Source organism: Camelus dromedarius, chromosome 10 (genome assembly GCF_036321535.1).
Source record: "Camelus dromedarius isolate mCamDro1 chromosome 10, mCamDro1.pat, whole genome shotgun sequence".
Lineage (NCBI taxonomy): Eukaryota > Metazoa > Chordata > Mammalia > Artiodactyla > Camelidae > Camelus > Camelus dromedarius.
The window spans coordinates 45,614,420-45,633,949 of record NC_087445.1 but is presented as its reverse complement, the minus strand read 5'-3'; positions in this window follow the sequence as shown (position 1 = coordinate 45,633,949).

The following is a 19,530-nucleotide window of genomic DNA, read 5'->3' as shown; positions in this document are numbered from 1 at the left end:
TTTTGTTCTGATGAAGTAAGTCACTGTCTCTGCAAAGACAGGGAGCAGGGAAAGAGGGAAATTGTAGCCACAATTAAGTTGTCTTTTAAAATTCATGTCTATCTTTATAGGTAGACGTGGTCCTCTTACAAGGTCCTCTAATTATCCCATTGATGGCAGTAATCAAAAATAGGGAATGGTAATGCACCATTCTGACATACATGTGTGCACCACACACACACACACACACACACACACACACACACGCAATGCAAGAGTGATAGCTGATGGACTGTGATGGTTCTTTCCAGTCCCAATTATGATTGATAGCATTCCATTACCTTTATGCTTATTTTAAAATTCCCTTGACACAGATTGATTAAAGGCACAGACCTCTATGAACCTATAAAAAATTTATGGATTTTGAAAGAGCTTTAACATGTACCATTTGAGCACAAATCATTTCCTGGCTGTCTGTTTTCCCACAATCTTTCTTATGTTGGTAATATATGTTTAATAATCAAAAACTGATGCTAGGGATTAAAGCGTCAAGATGTTACAGAATAAAGCAACAACAACAAAAAAGAAATTAGATTTGTATGATTTTAACTATTCTTTAATCTGCTTCTGGGCAACAAAAATGATTTGTGTCAGCCGTTATTGCATTAAACTTTAATTTTCTTCCACCGGCACAGGATTATATAAAGGAGTATTGGATTGCACTCAGCAAGGATTAGCCGAGCACTGTCTCTGCTGCCAAGGAGCAAATGGATTTCCTTCTTTCTTTGATTTATATTTTTATTGCTGTTTTTCCCCTCCTTCTAATTCCCATTACCCTTCTGTTTGCCAGCACTGAGATACCCTGTAGGAGCAGCAGAAAGGCAGGCAGAATTATTGGCTTATTGCATATATTTATGTTCCAAGGCTTCTCAGTCATCTATGTCAGAGGAATAAAGTAGCCTCTAGCCATGGAGACTGTATGCCAGCTTTAAACTATCAAATTAAAACTTTTTTAAGGTAAAAAATCACCTCTTACCTGCTTAAAATCTACAAAACTAGCTGGGTCTTGCCTCCCTTCTGATAAGCTGGCTGTGTCTCACAGCAGATGGAGAAAACTGCTGTCAGGGCAGACCCAAGATAAAGATCTCAGGCCTCCCTTTTGCACACAGGTGGGTCTACACAGCATTGAGATTCAGATGGGAGAAGAGGCTCTCTTTGGCCATTACCCTTAGGGTCTCTAAAATCCCAACATGTCTCTGGAAATAAGAGTCAATAATCTCCCTCCATGCAAAGGCATAGAGGGCCAGTTGTCAGTGCCCTGCGTGGAACCTAGAGGGGGGTGCTAGGGACATGGCTGTAAGACTACAGTGGAGCAAATGGTTGACCCAGGCTGAATTAAGCCAACCCAAGCCCACTAACTGTGGCAAGGAAATAACAATGGTGCCTTAGACTCAATCTGCAGAAATCTCTGGATTTCTGAAGAAGAAAATGAACCTAACTGATTTAAATTTCAGTTTTGGTTCTCACAAACTTCTTGCAAATACTGAATTCTTGGGTCGCAGAAGAGTGGCTACTAGGGGGCACCCCCACAGTAGATGTCACTGAGCAATATTGCTCAAGAAGGATTCAGATGTCTAAATTGAGGCCCAACTCTTCCGATTGTGAGCAGCCACTGCACTGGGGACTGGAATTTATTCTCCAAAGGAACCCACAAGGGGTTGGCCTAAGCCAAAGAAGTATGTATGAGATTAAGAGAACCATTTCAAAGAGCAGAAAAAGGGATTAAAAAAACCACTGGCAGGCCGTTCAAACAAAAGATCAAGACATAATTAAGGGAGCAAAGAAGTTTCCATAGAATCTGAAGAGTAAAAAACATTGTTCATGAATTCAGTCTTAAGTAGCTTTTGGATACACAACCCATTCAAAATTTTGAAATACAAAAGTGTGATTAGATGTGAACCATCTTCACTCAGACCTTTTAGTACATCTATTCATGGACTAAGTAAGGTGGGATGTGTTTCCAAAACCAAAAGTCACTTGTTAATTGTCACTAATCCTTATATTTAAATATATTTCGTGTCATATGCAATGTTATCCTATAAAGAACACATAAAATATTCAGAAGCCTCACTCTTAAGACATATAATATCCAGCCCAAATACTTAATAATGCTATTAAGACATGTCACAATTATTTGGGTAAAGCCACTTTTTAATATGCCATTTTGATTTTTCATTATTTAATGATGCCTTAAATAGAGTCCATGACATACCAAATTTATAGGAAATTCCATTCTGTATGGAACAAACTGTTTTGAGGTATTTTTGGAAAAGATAAACTTGACTTTGTCATTCCTGTTTCTTCCAATGGATTTTTGGAAATTGCATAGAATTTTCAATTTCTGCTGAGAATACTGACTTTAAAGGAAATTTCTGTGTACAGAAAATTCTCTTGAACCAGTTATCACAGGGATATAAATGGCTATGCCACAGAACAGTATACCTGAGATTGGATAATCATAGCCCAGAGTCATTTGCAGTTAGGATTTCTTCCAGTTAGGCTTGAACTCTGCTAGACCTGGCTTTGGACACTAGCAGTTACCTATGAAAATGTCCCAAAGAGTCTATGAAAAACTTACAATATCTCAGAAAAATTGATCTCACAGGAAGAAAAGCAACTAAAAAAATCAAAGTAAAGAAAATTAAGATGATTATCCGCCAAATACAGTGGAGTTCCATATAAAATACCATGGCTTATGTCTTATACCTTAAGCATAAATTAGAAATAAAGTTTGTCTTTTCCCTATTCTGTAAGCTTTACCTGCTCTAACATCTAGTGCTTGCCAAGTCCCTTCATTCCTTAAAAAATAAAAGCACTTAACAAGACTGTCGTAAGTTTTAGTCATTCTAGAATAGAAATGTCAAAAATTGTTTTCAGTTTCATTATTCCTACAAAACATTTCCATCACTGAATCTTGGCTATGTGAAATAAAGCTTTTTAGGAGCTCCCGTACTTTTGCCTTTTTGGACTAAGCATCAGCTAGCTTTGCATAAATCTATGTACATTGGAGTCACATTAAAAACACTAGAAATTTATGCCTAAACTTATGATTAGTTAGCCAAATGTTTTGTTTCAATACATAGCTCTTTTTTTGAAATTCTATGTGATAAATTGTTTATGTATTTGTCAGGTTTACGTTATAATAATACCATGTAGCACCCCCCAAATTCAGTGCATGTTCTTTTTCTGCTCTCACCAAATACATTCTGTTTCTCCACAATTCTCTGATACCAATTGGGTATGCAACAATTCAATTCAATTAGGACATTAACTTCTGGAGCTACGGCAGATCTCACAGGTTAAGCTTTCTGTCCCACAAGACTGCCCTCACTTCAAATACCAGCCACAAATGGGGTGCCCAGGCTACCCCCACTTTTGCACAGAAGACTACAAATTTGGTGGTTCCTATAACTCCTCCTGCTTAGGTTTGTGAGCTGACTTGCAGAAATCAGGAAGTGCTTTGCTTATGATTACCAGTTTATTATAAAAGAGACAACTCAGGAGTAGCCAAATGAAAGAGAGGCATAGGGCAAGGTATCAGGGCAGTGTGCCACCCTCCCAGCACATCAATGTGTTCACCAACCTGGAAGCTTTCCAAATCTCATTGTTTAATAGTTTTTATGGAGGTTTCTGTATGTCAGCATGATTGATTATATCACTGTCCATTGGTAATTGAATTCTATTTCTAGCCTCTCTCTCCTCCCCAGAGGTTGGGGACTGGGGCTGAAAGTTCTAATCCTCTAATCTCATGGTTGGTTTTTCTGGTGACCAGACCCACTCTGAAGCTATCCAGGGCACCCCTATCAATCATACAATTAGCATACAAAAGACAGAAAATTCCAAGAGTTTTAGGAGCTCTGTGCCAGAAACTGGGGACAAGGATCAAGTGTTTATTTTTTATTCTACCATAGTGGCTTACAGGAACAAATAATTTTCTTTATATCATGGATCTTCCTGAAGGTCAATTGGAACTCTGCTGAGCTTAGCTGGGATCATTTGAGCTTGGTCCCACTTGTGGTTTGGGTTGAAATACACTCTGTGTATTTTCTCATTTTGGGCTCTGCAGTTACTCAGTGTACGTTCTGTCATGGTGGATGGTCAAAACACAAGAGGTGAACAGAAATGTGAACAGAACTGTTCTTAAGGCTTCATCTTAGAACTGGTGCACACTCTCTCCCACCCATGTTCAACTCGCCAAAGCAAGACATGGTCAAATTAAAAGTCAGTGAGTCAGGGAAGTAAATCTGCCCATATGGCATTAACTGGGGGGGGGGGGGTAGAGAAAGATTTTTTTTTTTTTAACAAATAATACAATACACCACAGGCCTGCAAATGTTTTCTAAAAACACCAGATATTAAAGAGCATCACAAAAGGTATGGCTGTGTACTAGGCAACTTGTGAGCTATAATTTTCTGACCCCTGCAATATAACAGAATCTTCCCTGTTGTCACAGTTTCCCTCCCAAATGCAAGTCATTGATGCCCCAAGAGTCACATTCAATCAAGGTTAAACTCCCGGATCTTATGACAGTATCTATCTCAGGCCAAAATGTAGCAACTCATGACCTAGAGACTTATAAATTAAAATGGCATGCCATCTTCTATACATACATATACAATGATGAAAAAAGGCAGGGTAATCACAATTAACACCCCAATTTGGAAAAGAAAATAACTTTTCTTAGGAGTTAGCTAACAGTTTCTTAGGAGTTAGCTAAGAGTTACGTAGAAGTTACCAAAATCCCACTGAAGGCAGTAAATATGTCCTGATTAGGCCCTAGATTCAATTCCTAGGAGTAAGTTCCTAGTCTATTGCTCTCCATGGTTCTTGGATCCACCCTCTTATTATCCTTCACCACATCTGAAAAGACCATCAGACAATATGCCTTTTTTAGAACTTGAACAACATTCTCAGCCTGTTTCCAGCTTGTATAAAGTTGTAACCCCAATGTTCTTTTTCATTGCTTATTTTAAAATCCAGGCTGATATACTTTTGTCAATACAGCTTTCTGAAACCCACCCTACCCCCTTTTTAAAATCAATGAGTTTGATCAGTCAGCCCTATATGCCAAATGTTACATCCATAATTCTTTTGGGGGCATGTATTTCTCTCCCTCTCTCTCTAGATTAGAGGTCCTTTCACTGTATCCTCCTTCAGTGGGATTATATTTATACTTAGTCTCCTTTATAGGACTATTTTGTCCAACTGTAATGATCTACTGAGTCCTATCTTAAGTTGTTCAGAGTTCTTTACCGGAAGTGTTGCAGCCACATATTTATTTCGTCTTTGTTGTGAGGCTGTCTTTAAAACCAACCTCCAGTTTGGTTTTTGCCATGAGGAAAGGTCTTTTAAACTCAAAATATTGCTTAATTTTACCTTCAACTGGTGCAGACTTGAGTTTCACTTTTCAACCTTAAAAACTCTGGATTTTCTAAGCATTCTACATTTCCTTTCAAATATTTTTATCCTGAGTTCCTCTTTTTCTTGAGGCACCTTATCAAATAAAACAAGTAGCAATCAATTCATCCTATCAATTGTCTGTCTCAAAATTTCCATGCCCAATGCCACAAGTTCATTAGAAGACAGATTTACCAAATGTTTACCCTGCAAACGACATGAGTTGCCATATCCAGGCTCCTTTCAACAGTTTCCTTATTTCAAAGACAATGCCACATATTTTAGGTTGATGTTATGGCTACATCCTATTCTTACTACCAATCTTTGCATAAGGTTTTGCTTTAATAATGCTGCTTAACAAACATTCCTAAAATTTGGTGGTTTGTGATAATAAACATTTGTTTCTTGCTGAATAATATGAAGCTAAGGGAGTTTGTTGTTATATAAACATATATAACATATGTGCATTATATATACATTTAATTGCATGATAAATGTAGTAAATGTTAATGATTTGTTTATTTTAGAATGGTTAATTTTGTGTTATGTGAATTTCACCTCAATTTTTAAAGACCCTCAAAATCAAAAAGAGAAAGACATTCAATGCAACCCACCAAGTTCACTCCTACATATATATCCAAGGAAACTGAAAAATAAATTTAGTCACAAATATTTGTAAATGAATGTTCATATCAGTATTACAGCTCAAAACTGGAAACAACCCAAATGTCCATCAACTTGTGAATATATAAACAAACTGTTGTATATCCATACAATGGAAAATTATCTAGCAATAAAAAGAGATAACAGCATGGATGGATCTCAAAAACATTCTGTTTTGTGAAAGAAGCCAGATTCAAAAGACTACATATGGTACGATTTCTGTTTATATATAATTTCAGAAAAGGCAAAACTATAATGACAGAAAGCACTTCATAGGCTGACAGAGGTTAAATAATGGGAAGGAATTGACTGAAAAGGGGAATAAAAAAACTTCTTGGGATAATAGAACTGTTTCATATCTTGACTTAAGAGGTGGTTACATGACTATACATTTGTCAAAATTCTTTGAAACTGAAGTACTTAAAATTAGTAAATTTTATTACATGTCAAGTATACCTCAATAAATTTGACTTTTAAAAGGAGAGGAAAGTCTTTATGCTAGGCTTTCTTAGTGGTTAGTTTTTTTAAATGTCCAATGCCAGTGTTTTTTTAGATGTGGAGTAGTAAAGTTCTTCTACTGATGGTCCTAGATATTTCCTAGAATCAAGGGAAATCTTTTACCCTCTTTATCCAGGTGCTAAAGGGGAATATTAAGACAAATACGCTTTCTGTGCCAATGCAAGATTGAACCAAACAATATATTCAACCATATGTTCTCATCTCAGCCTGACCATCTGCTGGCTGTGCACTTAAATATATCATCTAGTTCACTGATTCTCATTTGAAGGAAAACTATGGGGTAAAAAAAGACATAACCAATAAAATAGTAAGTTAACTAACAGCTATGTTGAAGAAACCTAAGTACATTGTTTTCTAAGAATAAATTGTGTGCCCTGGGTTAAATAAATTCACTCAAGGTATCAAGGTAACTTTGAGTTTTGTATCTATAGAAAAGAAATAGAATGGGAGCTGTGTCTCAAAATCTTGACCTAAGATAATCAAAGGGGCAAATCTATTCTTTTGCTGTCTCTAGATTGCCCTTGAAAAGACATTAGATACAAATTAGAATTATAGCCATCTTTCCATTGCCACTTTGATGTCTATATTTCTGTCCTGAGAATTTTTGTTTTTGAGGTAAGTAGTCAGTGTATATGCATTTCTAACAACTGTGTTAAATTCTGTTCCTACACTTCCTTGGTGTGAAACATCATTTTTCCTGAGCATTTGGGGAAAATCTTGATTCTTATATTCTTACTTCTCCACAGGCAGAATTAAAAAGTTTAAAAACAAAGACACTCATAGGTAAATAACTGTTTTTATTGTTTGCCAACCTACTAAAGGTGTGTTAACTCCCATTGTTAAATCCCCAAAGTTCATATCTGTCAGAGGGTGTTAGTTCTTAACTAAAACTATATCTACAAAGAGATGCATGATAATTCAGTCTTTTCATTCATTCCCAAAACATTATCACCAGGGTGAAATTTCTGATGTTGCAAAGGTAAGTGCAAGTCTGCTTTTAGAGAGATTTTCCTTATTTAACCTCTCACATATTTCATTTTGTTAGCTCCTCAGACTCCCTTCTTTCCCTTGCCATTGGCAAATGGCGCCCTTCAGCCATTATCCTTTTCCCAATCCAGCACTTAGTACATTGCAGCCACTGTCAGAAAAGCAGCCTGTCAAAGACTAAATCAGAAAGGATGGACCCTGCTGTTTCCTTCACATCAGAGAGAGAATCCCCTGGGGTGACTTTAAGAAAGTGTTCACCTGTCATTTCTAGCTCATCTGCAGAATCCACTTGGGGTGCTTTTCACATTGTCAGGTAGTCATATTTCTTTCCTTGTGCCTTTATTTATGAAAAAAGAAACACCTCACAGAAGGCCAAACTAACACTCTGTTAAAAAGAAAATTCAGTGAGGTACAGATAGCAAATGAATAATCTGCTTGCACTGTGCTGCTTTCAAGCAAGCTTAAAACAAAGTATTTTATAAGGCGAAGCTGGAATTACGGTATAACAAACTCACAATCCTTCTTTAGGCCTAGTGGTGAAAATGGCTGCATGTTGAGCTAGCTCAAGGTACCGGAGATATGAAGAGAGCATTTTCAGCACCACTTTCCACATCCTCTGATTACCTGCTAGGAACTTTGGTATATTGTCATCCAGGGAAGCTCAGATCTGAGACTGCTTGCTAGGCACAAGGTCTGAAGAGGGTATATCTTAGTCTGAGGGTGAAGATTTAAATTGTATTCCAGAAGTGAACTCAAATATGCATAGTGCAACTCAACATAATTCTTAAAGCTTATGATTGCCTAACTTGCTAAGTGCTCACTCTAGCCTTCGGAGTTCATTCCAGATGAGCTGAGTGCATTGTGCATGCAAATTTCATGATTAAAGATAGGCATTTAATGGAACAATTCTGTAGCTGTATGGTGCATAAAGACATTGGAGGAGAGGGGAATACCTTCAGATAACCTGGGATTGTTGAAAGGTCACTAATCCTTTAGAAGGGAAAAAGCTGACACGGAATATCCAGGGAAAATGCCAAGAGACTCAGACCTACTAGTGGTTACCTGGTGATTACTAGGCCTGATTGTAACGAACATTCCTCTTTGCTCCAAAGCTTCTCTCCCAGGCCAGGCTCACTCAACCTAGGCTACCTAATTAGCCGTCCTGCTTTTTGGATATCTCCCATTCCATCCATTCTGCATGCCACTGCAAGACAAACCTTTATAAACTACAACTTTTCATTAAAATGCTTTCATACTTCAGAATTCACCTTTCAGATCTAGCTCTGCTTATTTTTTAACATTCTACTTTTTCATTCAGTAAATTTTTTTTTTGAGTGCCTATTATGTGCTAGGCACTAAGTCTGCTGTCATAGGAGTTACATTTTAGGGAGAGGAGACAGACAATAAGCAGACAAATCAGGGGAAAACATAACACATGGCAAAAGAACAAGGTGGCTAGCAGCTGTTATTTCAGATAGGATGGTCAGACCAAGGCTCTTTGGTGAGGGGACACTTGAGCAGTACTGAATTAAGTGAGGTGCAAGCCATGCAGATAACTGGGAGAAGAGCATTCTAGGTAGAGGAAACCAGAAATATAAACGTGCCGGGAGGGAAGGATGCCTGGTGAGTGCTAAAGACATCCAGGAGTGAGCACCAGGTAGAGTGGTAGTGAGCGAGTTTAGAGAAGGAGCCTGTATTAGACTTCTGTAACGCTTGCAGCTGATAGTAAGTCCTTTCTGTTTTATTCTGTACAGATGGGAAGTTACTACCAGCTTTGAATTCATGAAATTTAATCTCTGTATTTTTATCTCATTATAAGCCCTTTGTTGAGTACATTTTCATGTACCTATTGGCTATCTATATGTCTTCTTTGCAAAAATGCCTGTTCAGCTCCCTTGTTCATTTTTTGATCAGATTAAATGTTTTTTAATCAAAATCATTTGTTTTTTAATCTTGTTTTTTGCTATTGATTTCCTTATATATTTCAGATACCAACCTCTTGTCAGATACATGGTTTGCAAATATCTTCTCCCTTTCCATAGGTTGCTTTTTCATTTTACTGATTGTTTCTTTTGTTGTCCAGACACTTTTTAGTTTGATATATCCCTCTTATTTATTTTTACTTTTATTGCCTATGCTTTTGGTGCCATATCCAAAAAATTATTGCCACAACCAATCAGTATCAAGGATGTTTCTGTTTTCTTATAGGAGTTTTACAATTTCAGGTCTTACATTTAAGTCATAATCCAGTTTGAGTTAGTTTGTGCGAGTGGTATAAGATAGGGGTCCAGTTTCATTCTTTTGCATGCAGATATCCAGTTTTCCTAACACCAAAGAGACTATCCTTCCCCCATCATGTGTTTTTGAAACTCTTGTCAAAGATTAGTTGACCATATATGCATGGGTTTATATCTGTTCCATTAGTCTATATGCCTATTTTTATGCCAGAACTGCAGAGTACCATACTGCTTTGATTACTATAGCTTTGTAATACAATTTGAAATCAGGAAGAGTGACGCTTCTCATTTTATTTTCATTGCCTTTGTCATATGAGGTTTGCTTTCCTGACACATTTTAAATATCTTGAATACTGACAAGATCATGGTTTAGATGTTTTCATCATACCCCTCAAATTATCCAGCACAATGCTTTTGTGTAATAAAAGGAAGTGAGCATAGAGTGCATTAAAAGGAAGTGAGCATAGAGTGCATAAATAGTAGAGGCCTTAGAGGAATAGACAAGTACAAAGTCTTTTATCTCAGTATTACAGAGCATTGGAAATACCTGAAGTGAAAGAGAACACAGCCAAAAGGGAAATGAATAATCTGCTAAGAAACATTCATTCATTCACTCATTGACCGAAGACTTAACGAGCATGTGTAATGAGCTGGAGTCACCCAATACCACAAGAAAATAGATAATATTTCATTCTAAGAGCAGTAAGAGTTCCTGGCATTTGAAGGTATTCATAAGTCACTCTTCCTTTGCCCTTTCAATTTTACATGGATTCTTAGGAACAAAACTAGTGATTGCAACAGAAATATAACTGTGAAGCTTGGTGTAAATGAGGCAGAAAAGCTCTTTACCCTAAGCAGCTGCTGACAGAGGGAGTAGGTGTCTTACTAACTTCTCTGATGTTACCATCCAACATCGTCCAGAGTGTGACACAGAAGCAGGTAAAGTGGTTAAATGCAGAGTCATGGAGAACTAAGATGGCTTGAAAGGTGGATTTAGACCAGACTGGGTTAGGAACCAGGATCACACATTCTCTCATCATCCTGGTGTCAGAGCTTCTCCAGCTCCTTAACATGGAGGATGCTTAGTTAACATGAACCACATTGTGCATAATCTGATATTTATGGCAAATATTTACATTTAAGTTTCTTGTTAGTAAAGTGTAACTAGATCATTTCACAATGTGGGTTTAATTCTCCAAGCAGCCTTTTGATGCTCTCCTAAATTTCCGAATTAAAAACTACATATATTGTTAAGGTGGAACACCTGCCTTGGGTGGACACAACTACTATTTTGGCAATTGTCTTGTACCTTGAATGCTACAAGGTACAAAGGACTTAAAAAGTTGGAACAGGGGTCTGTTTTGATCTACTGTACAATCATCCATTCTCACATGCTATGAATACCCAATAAACAAATGGTTGATTAGAATGTCAGGTCCATTGCTTCACTGAATCAACAAGTTATAGAACTAGAATTTTCCATTATATACCCCAGGTAAACAAAGCTTCAGGTAGGACTTGGAAACTCCCTCTACACTGGAGCAGAGAACAGGCTTGCAGCTAAGTCTTCAGCAAGCTTAATATTTTCTGCTATTTACCCTGGAGTTCAGTCAAACCCATCCACTGTCCCTGTGCAGAAAGCATTATGATCACCAATGTGATTAATATGTTCCTTTTGCCGTGGCAAGAGCTGCCGAAAGCCAGCTTTCAATGAGCTCTGTAAATGTCTTTTTTATGCCCTCCACTGAGCATATGCCTACAAAGTTTAGGTAAACAATGGGTATTTGAAAGTGTAGATTATATTGGCAAATACATTCCTCCCACTTTTGAACTAGTATCCCTATGACAAGGCAAAACATCCATCCTGCCTGACTGTTCATTGCTAGTTTCTGAGTTCCTGACACCTTTACACAAGCAGTTATTAGGTGACACATTTACTTCTTTTTAGCACCTGAACAATGACAGCAAAGCACGCATAAAACGTAAGGACATTTTGCCAAAAAGAAAATCTGTTCTTTGCAGTTGATTGTGAGTAAAAAGAGAATGTTTTGCAGCTTGCTATACATATCTGTGCATGGAAGACAGATGCAGGCCCTCACAGTGGTCCAATTAATGAATGGCGGACTCTCCCCAAGCTGAGGAGGTGGGTATATGATATTACATATGGGGCTCTCTTTTGGTTCACTCTTTCAGAAAAGAAAAAAAAAAAAGGCAACATGGAGCAAATCATCCCTAGAAATGAATGTTTGGATGAGTCCTTTGGTAGTGTCGAGCAAGATAAGAAGCAAGACCATCATTCACTCTGGTGAACAGCATTGTGATCCACTCTGCAGATTTCAAGATGAACTACTGGAGTTTGTTGTGCTACAAAGACATTTCACCAGAGTAACAAAGTCCAGGCACAACACATATGAAAAGTCAGGTGTTATTCTGACCTTTTGAAAGTCCTCTGGGGACTCCAATTCAGATTCCTTTTCTACCAGTAAGCTTACAACATTAGACCAACTTTATGTGGGGTTTAGAAAAAGAAATTCCAATTTCACTTATTTGTTATTTTTTTCTGCACATTGATTTATTGCTGAAAACATTTTTAATAGAAATATTAAATTAAGGTTGGCATCATGTGTCAGTAAAAGAAGCCATTTATTCAAATCTTTTTCTTAGATCCCCCCACACTGTATATATATGTGTGTGTGTGTGTGTATGTCCATATGTCCACTTGTATATGCATATATATGTATATACATGCATGTAGATTTACACACACACACTTATTTCCAAATGTACATTCTTCACACAGGAAGATTCACAGCTCTTTATATATGATTTCCTTTTGACCAGGCTCACTGTGAAAAATCATAAACCTGGCAGATAATGGTGACTAATTTTCACCTGTGATGAGACTATGCTTTAATTTAGCCATTTTTATTTTTTAAAACCAGATAAACTAAAATGAATGATCCTGTTCCCTGATCAAGAATATTGGCTACATAAACCAAAAATACAGAAAGATACAGAAGAAAATACAGATGTAATATTCTCAAAATATAAAAAGTGACACGTTACTTAAATAATTGTTTCAAATATTCAGAGTATGGGAACTGTGTTTGTTTTGTTTGTTTACAGAATACTGAATCATATGCTTTTTCCATGTTAAAAAAAAAATGGATTGATTCCTACCCACCAAATCCGTGGCCCATTTTAGTAGATCCTTCTTATATAAAACAGCCCTTTGATGACTCTGATGATGAAAAACAGTGTTGAGAGATAAGAGATTGAAAGTTTACCATATGTTAGAACATGTGTATGGGGAGCTCACCTTGGACTGAATGCTGTCAATTCGGCGATTCTTCAGCTTAATTGTGTCATTTCAGCCACACCTTAAGCCCTCAGCAATGCTTTGTGTGTCCTTTGTTTTCTTTTTATGAGACAGGCCCTTCCAATATAAATGTTTGCTAAAACAAACTGCATACCAAGATTCAAATAATTCACCACTATTGAGGTTCAGTGCATTTTAATTATTCTCTAAAACCATTTGCCATACATTTAATTTGATTTTTATTTTGAGCAAAGTGGTGAGTAATTTACATAATTAAATAATATTACAAAACAGCTGTTTGCTGACCTACCAATTCTTATCCCCTATTCTTGGTTTTAAAGGAACATTTTCAGCATTTTCTCCTGAAATGTACTTCTATATTTCTAAATAATGTCATTACTTCCTTTTTTTTTCTATTTTAAACACTATCTTTCAATTTCCTACTGTGGGAAAATAATTATTTCATCAGCTTCTTTCCATAACCACTCCAAGATATACACACACACCAAATTTTTATTATAAATATATCACAATTTTAAATGAATATCATAGTTAGTATCTCTCTTGTTCAACTTTTAATTTTCTCTAGTGTTAATAATTGTTCTGTGTTTTCCAAATATCTATCTTTAATACATTCCAAGAGTGCAAAACTTTTTTCAATAATCTAATACAGCAATAGGGAATTTTTTTCCTATAAAGGGCCAGAGTAAACAGTTTAGGCTTTGTGGGCCACATGGTCTCTGTTGCAACTACTCAACTCTAACATTGTAGCAACTTAAGTGAGTGGACATGGGGCTAGTCCAATAAAACTTTATTTAAAAAAATAAGTAAGGAGCCAGATTTGACCTAGGCCATAGTTTGCTGACTCCTGGCCTTACATCAGGTGATAAGTTCCTTTTGTTTTCTTAAAGATATTCCTTCTAGATATTTTGATCCTCTTGCTTCAGTCTGGACTTGATTCTTTCTACATCTGTTGCACAGGCATCATCCTGACATCCCCCTGTACCTATCTCATAGATTGAAGTCTTTTCCTCCCAAATCCCATATTTTCCTTGCTTTATCACTACAATGTACAAGACAGACATTAGTCTTAAGAATAAGGTAAGTTGGAAGATGCTTTCCAAGCAACCTTATTATTTAATTCATTTACTCATTAAAAAATATTTGTTGAACACCATCTCTGCTTCTTACTAGCTGAGTAAGCTTAGTTAATTTCTAATGTCCCTCACTTTAGTTTACTCATCTGTGAAATCAGAATAGTAATATCTACATAGTAAGGTCGTTTTGAAATGGAATGAAACAAAACTTGCAGCAAACTATCAGTGGTGAATATATTATAATGCTAAATGATTAGTTTAAGAAATGAATCAGTAAGTGGCCACTTAGCATGGTTTTCTTTAAACTTAGTTTTCTTGAAGTATGAACTAAAGTAATATTAAGATAGCCATAAATGCACTTTCCTCTATATATGCTTGTATTAAAGACAAAATATTCAATCTATTTGCCTAATGTTACATAGTTAATAAAACTAGGGATCTGTGGACCCTTCAAATTTACACCCACCCTGATTCTAGGAGATTTAAAAATATCAATCCTTGGGTCATATCAACAAGTAAGAGGCTGTAGGAAAGGTATTTGTAAAGGCAGTATGTCAGGGAAGAGAATCTCACTTGAATTTTGCTTATGAAAGCTAGCTTATTATTAGCAAGGGTATTTCCCACTTTCAGCCTTTTCCCCCACGATGTGATTTACCATTGAAAAAATGACTCCTGAGGTCTCTGACCTATTTTAAGGCTGTCTTATCTCAGGAGGCATCTCTTAGTGACTCTAAGAATAAAGCTGAGAGATGGGTATTGAAGTTCTGCCATATGGCGCAACATATGTACAGTTGATATACATGCCTTGAATGGTAGCAACATAAAGACACACTTTATATACAGTGTATCATCACACATAAAGCTTTCAAAAGAAGTCCAGAATATGTGTGCATGCATATAATTATAGGAATACATATGCATAAATGTGCATACATATGCATATATAGAGTCTCAGATGTCTGAATATACAACCAAGAATTGTTTTCATGAGGGGCTTAAAATATTGGGAGATGCCTGCCTTGACAAGTATAAAAGCCTAATTTTGAATTAATTCATTTATTTATTCAAAAAAATTATTGACTATCTATTACATGCCACATTGCACACAATGTCCAGTGCACTGGAGCTGCAAAGGAGATGATGTTTTGTAACAAAAAGAATGTGTCACCTTCTGTAGAAGATTTTTAGGAAGAAATAGCTGAACAATATTTCCCAAATTCTCAGTAAGAGTTTTCTTTGGCAAATGTTAGTTCCATGGTTAAGGATTGTTAATGGAAAAAAAAAGTATCTGTTTACTCATTTTTATGTAACTGTGAAAAAGATGAAAAAACTCCTCCTAATTTAGTTATGATTTCAAACCATACCTTTCCAAGTACTCTCTGTACTCAATTAAGCCTTAAAGAATTATAGGTTTCCCCTACAATCCAAAAGTAGAGTTTTCTTATGAATCCTTTCATAAGCCAAAATGGTGTAAAGCAAAGAATCAGTTACCTGAGGATCCATCTTGCTAACAGATGCACCAAATAAACTGAGATAAAGCACAGATGCTCACAGACACAGTTCAAAGCTATGGCAGCTTGAGGCTGAGATGCCGAACGTAGTTTCCAGGGAAGGAGCTCGGGGTGCGCACTGCCTCTATATCAACTAGCTGCAAAACAAACACTGAATGCTTTTTTCATTTTTAGCCTATTTCAATAAAAGAGAAATCCTCTTTGGATTCCTTTTGGTTAGCAAAAACAGGTACTAATGTAGGTCCTTGGTCATAGCAAAGTGCCGTAAAGTGAACTTTGGGAAAGCAGTGGGTACCCGTAAACAGTTGCACACACACGTATATCACAATAACTAATAAGAGATGATGAAAATGAAGAGGGAACACTGTTCTTAGAAGAACTGAAAGGATCTGTGGCGTGTCCTCAACACCTTCAGAACAATTTAGTTTGTCTTGGAGATAAAAGGCACTTGCACCCAACCACTTAGCTATTTGTTTTCCTCTTACCTACTCTTTCCATTTACCTAGTACTTCTTTTTCCCCTTGTTACCCTTTTCCACCTATTTCTTCTCTTCTGTTTTTTTCTGGTTTGATAATTCCTCTGTTTTATTATACTAAAGATCCATTTTCTGCGTAGCACCTAAAAATCTTAATAGAAAGACACTTTATAATACAACCAACACTGCATAAAATCTTGGGCAACAGTGGCAGAAGAAAGACATTAAAAGAAGAAAACAAATGCAGATTTTGAAAAAGGGCCACCTAATCCAAACACTCTTAGAAGTCCGTATGTTACCCTGATCATTATAGCTGCTTTAAAACACTTTCACTATTTCCAGGTCATTGTGAGGGGGCACTGTAAAACCCTCAAAGGCGTATTGCAGAAGTTTCCTTTCATGAGATGTACTCTTCCTCTTAAACTCACGGCGACACATGTATGTATGACTGACAGAAAATGAGAGCACATTTTTCTTAAGAAATAATAAGTCAACTAGCAAAACCAAAAATGGTATATATTATACATTTCAAATAACAAATGATTTTAATATAGCAATATTTTTACATCAAAGAAAAACTTTCAAGTCTACCACATTGTCAAAGACTGAAGTCAAGTCCAATTACTTTTCATATGATTTTAAGTGCCGTCTTTGCTTCTCATTGACCACAACGAAATATTTATGATTAAATTGTTACTTCTTGTTATTCATGGTACAAACAATGTAGTGAGTGCTATGCTTCTCCCAGTGTGTTTGTTTAGAGCAGGTACTTAATATACACTAATCTGATGAGTCTTCTGGCATCATTAGGCCATGCAAGTGGAGTTTAAAGTCTCTACAACACCCCCTGATCTTCATTTCTTCAAGTAGAGCTGTCGTTGTCAAGAGTTACATCAGAAACCATAGACATACCACTAAAGGCCACTTCTATGTTGTTTCTCCAGTCCAAGGACATGGTAGATTTCATGTAAGCCAAGTTACCTGCTGAAATGTCTTCCAAATCACTGAAACCAGTGGCTTTGGCTTTTCTGGAAATCAGTGTTAATCAAAGGTAGCTATGTAGTTACAGTTTTTCTCAAATAGCATTTGACATCTCTCCAGGCTGGACAATACTTAACAAGAGCAGCAGTAGCAGAACAACAGCTATATTTGTGGAGCAAAACTGTAAGTTTGGCAGTGTGTTCTACGAACATTATCTGATTTATTTTCATGGTGACCTGTGAGGGAGATGGTATTATTGTTATTATATTAATGAGAAAATAGCCCCAGGGAGCTAAAGAAATGTGTGCAAACCATACGACTAGTAAATGGAAAAGTTGGGATTTGAACTGAGATTTATATCACTCTAATTCTATGTTGTTAGACAAAAGGATATGTTGCTTTTTCCTACCAGACAGTTCTCATTGACTTCTTCATTTCTGTGAAGATCCTAAACTTTCTCCAAAAAGAAAAAAAAAAGAAACCAGTTCAAAGTCTTGGATTCTCTTTTTATTCTTTCCTTCTTCCTCACCACAGGCAATTTGTTGCCAACTTTTTGCTGATTCTACTTTTAAATATTTGGTACAGCTGTCTCTCCTTTTCTATTTTTATTGCCACTACCCCGTTGAGATCCTCCTTCCTTTCAATAGTGCCTTAACCCGTGTTTCCCCGTTCAGCAGTCAAATCCCCCTTCATCTCATCTCAGCGCTCCTCAACCTCAGCACCATTGACAGGCAGGGACAGATAATTCTTTGTTGTAGAAGGCACTGTAGGATTTTAGCAACAGCCTGGACTCTACCCACCAGATTCTACTCCCTCTTTCCACCCAGTTGTGACAACCAAAGCTGTCTAGAGACCTTAACAAATGTCTCTGGGGGGTAAAATCACCGGCAGCTAAGAACCACTGATCCATCCTATCACCACTAATAGTTAAGCACTCATGCTTTGATAGTGTTTCTGTCTGGCTCAATGTGTTTCAGGACACATGTTCCAAATTTATCTTTCCTATCTCATCTCCTCCGTGTGTAGCCCTTGCTCCAGCAAAATTATCCCAATTGTTATTACTTAAATATGTCCTGTATTCATGCTCTTGTCTGCCCTGTTTCTTCCACCTTAATGCACATTCTTTTCTGTTTCTCCTCTGGAATTTCCATCCATCCTCCAAGGCCTATCTTAAAACTGCCTCTTCTAGAGACTTCTGTGATACTCTTTGCTGGGAATGATGGCTCCCTTTTCTATGGTCCTTTTCCCTTAGAGGTTTATCTCTTAGGATAGTAAACTGACAGCAACACTCTTTGAATTGTACCCTTCTTCTTCTCTACTACACTGCAGGAATAGCAGTCATGCCTCAGTTACAGTCTATAACCCTAACAGTGTCTGGTGCATATAAGAGTACAATAAATATTTGTGAATTAAGTGCTACTAAAAAAACTCCTAATGTCTGTACTAAGAACATATATTCAAGGTCAGGAAACTTCCTTTAGTCCTGTGCACACAGCAGAGAGAAATGTAGTACTAAGCTTCCAGTGTAGACAGTGTCCAGTTGCAGGAGTTCCTAGACTCCAAGTAAACTGAGATGTGTGTCCCCATATGGGGACATCATTCCAGGCAGAGAGTATCACAGAAGTCTGTAGTTGAGGCTAGTGGGATCACCAAGTTGTGTAAGAGACAAGAAGAGTGACCATGTCAGTGCTCAGTGCTGGAGGTGACAAAGTGGCTGAGTCATGCCGGGGGTGCTAGCGGGATGGGTGCCAGGGAGCAGGTGGGAGTCTTGAGCAAGGGAGCCCTAGTATCAAAAGGTGTCTATCATGTGAGGAGGTGAGATGTGGCCTATGTCTGTGGAGGCTTATTGTTGGCCAAGATAGTCCTTTTGCCCAGACTGTGTTTCCCAAAGCCAAGTGTGTAGGTTGATGGAAATTTCTCTGATTTGACACGAATCCCAGTTGCTGAAATCTCATAAAAATACACACCCTAAAATGATGGAACACATAATCAGCCATTCCTTACATCTTCTAGGCCTATGGTTTAAATACCGTGGACGGGAAGAGGGAGAGAGGAACTTTAAAATGTCTTTAAGATCACTGCAGACACTTGGGCAGGCACTCCTCTAAGGGCTGTTATATATAGCTGGTACACAAGGTACATGCTACGAGTCAGATGGGCTTATGCTGTAGAATAGCATGAAACTGACAACTGGTAAACATGTGAAACCAATGCCCTTTCAGAGTTTAAATAGAAAAGTGACATTTCACAATGTGCCGCACAAGTCCACCAGACTGGCTGTAAACCAAGCCAAAACACATCCAG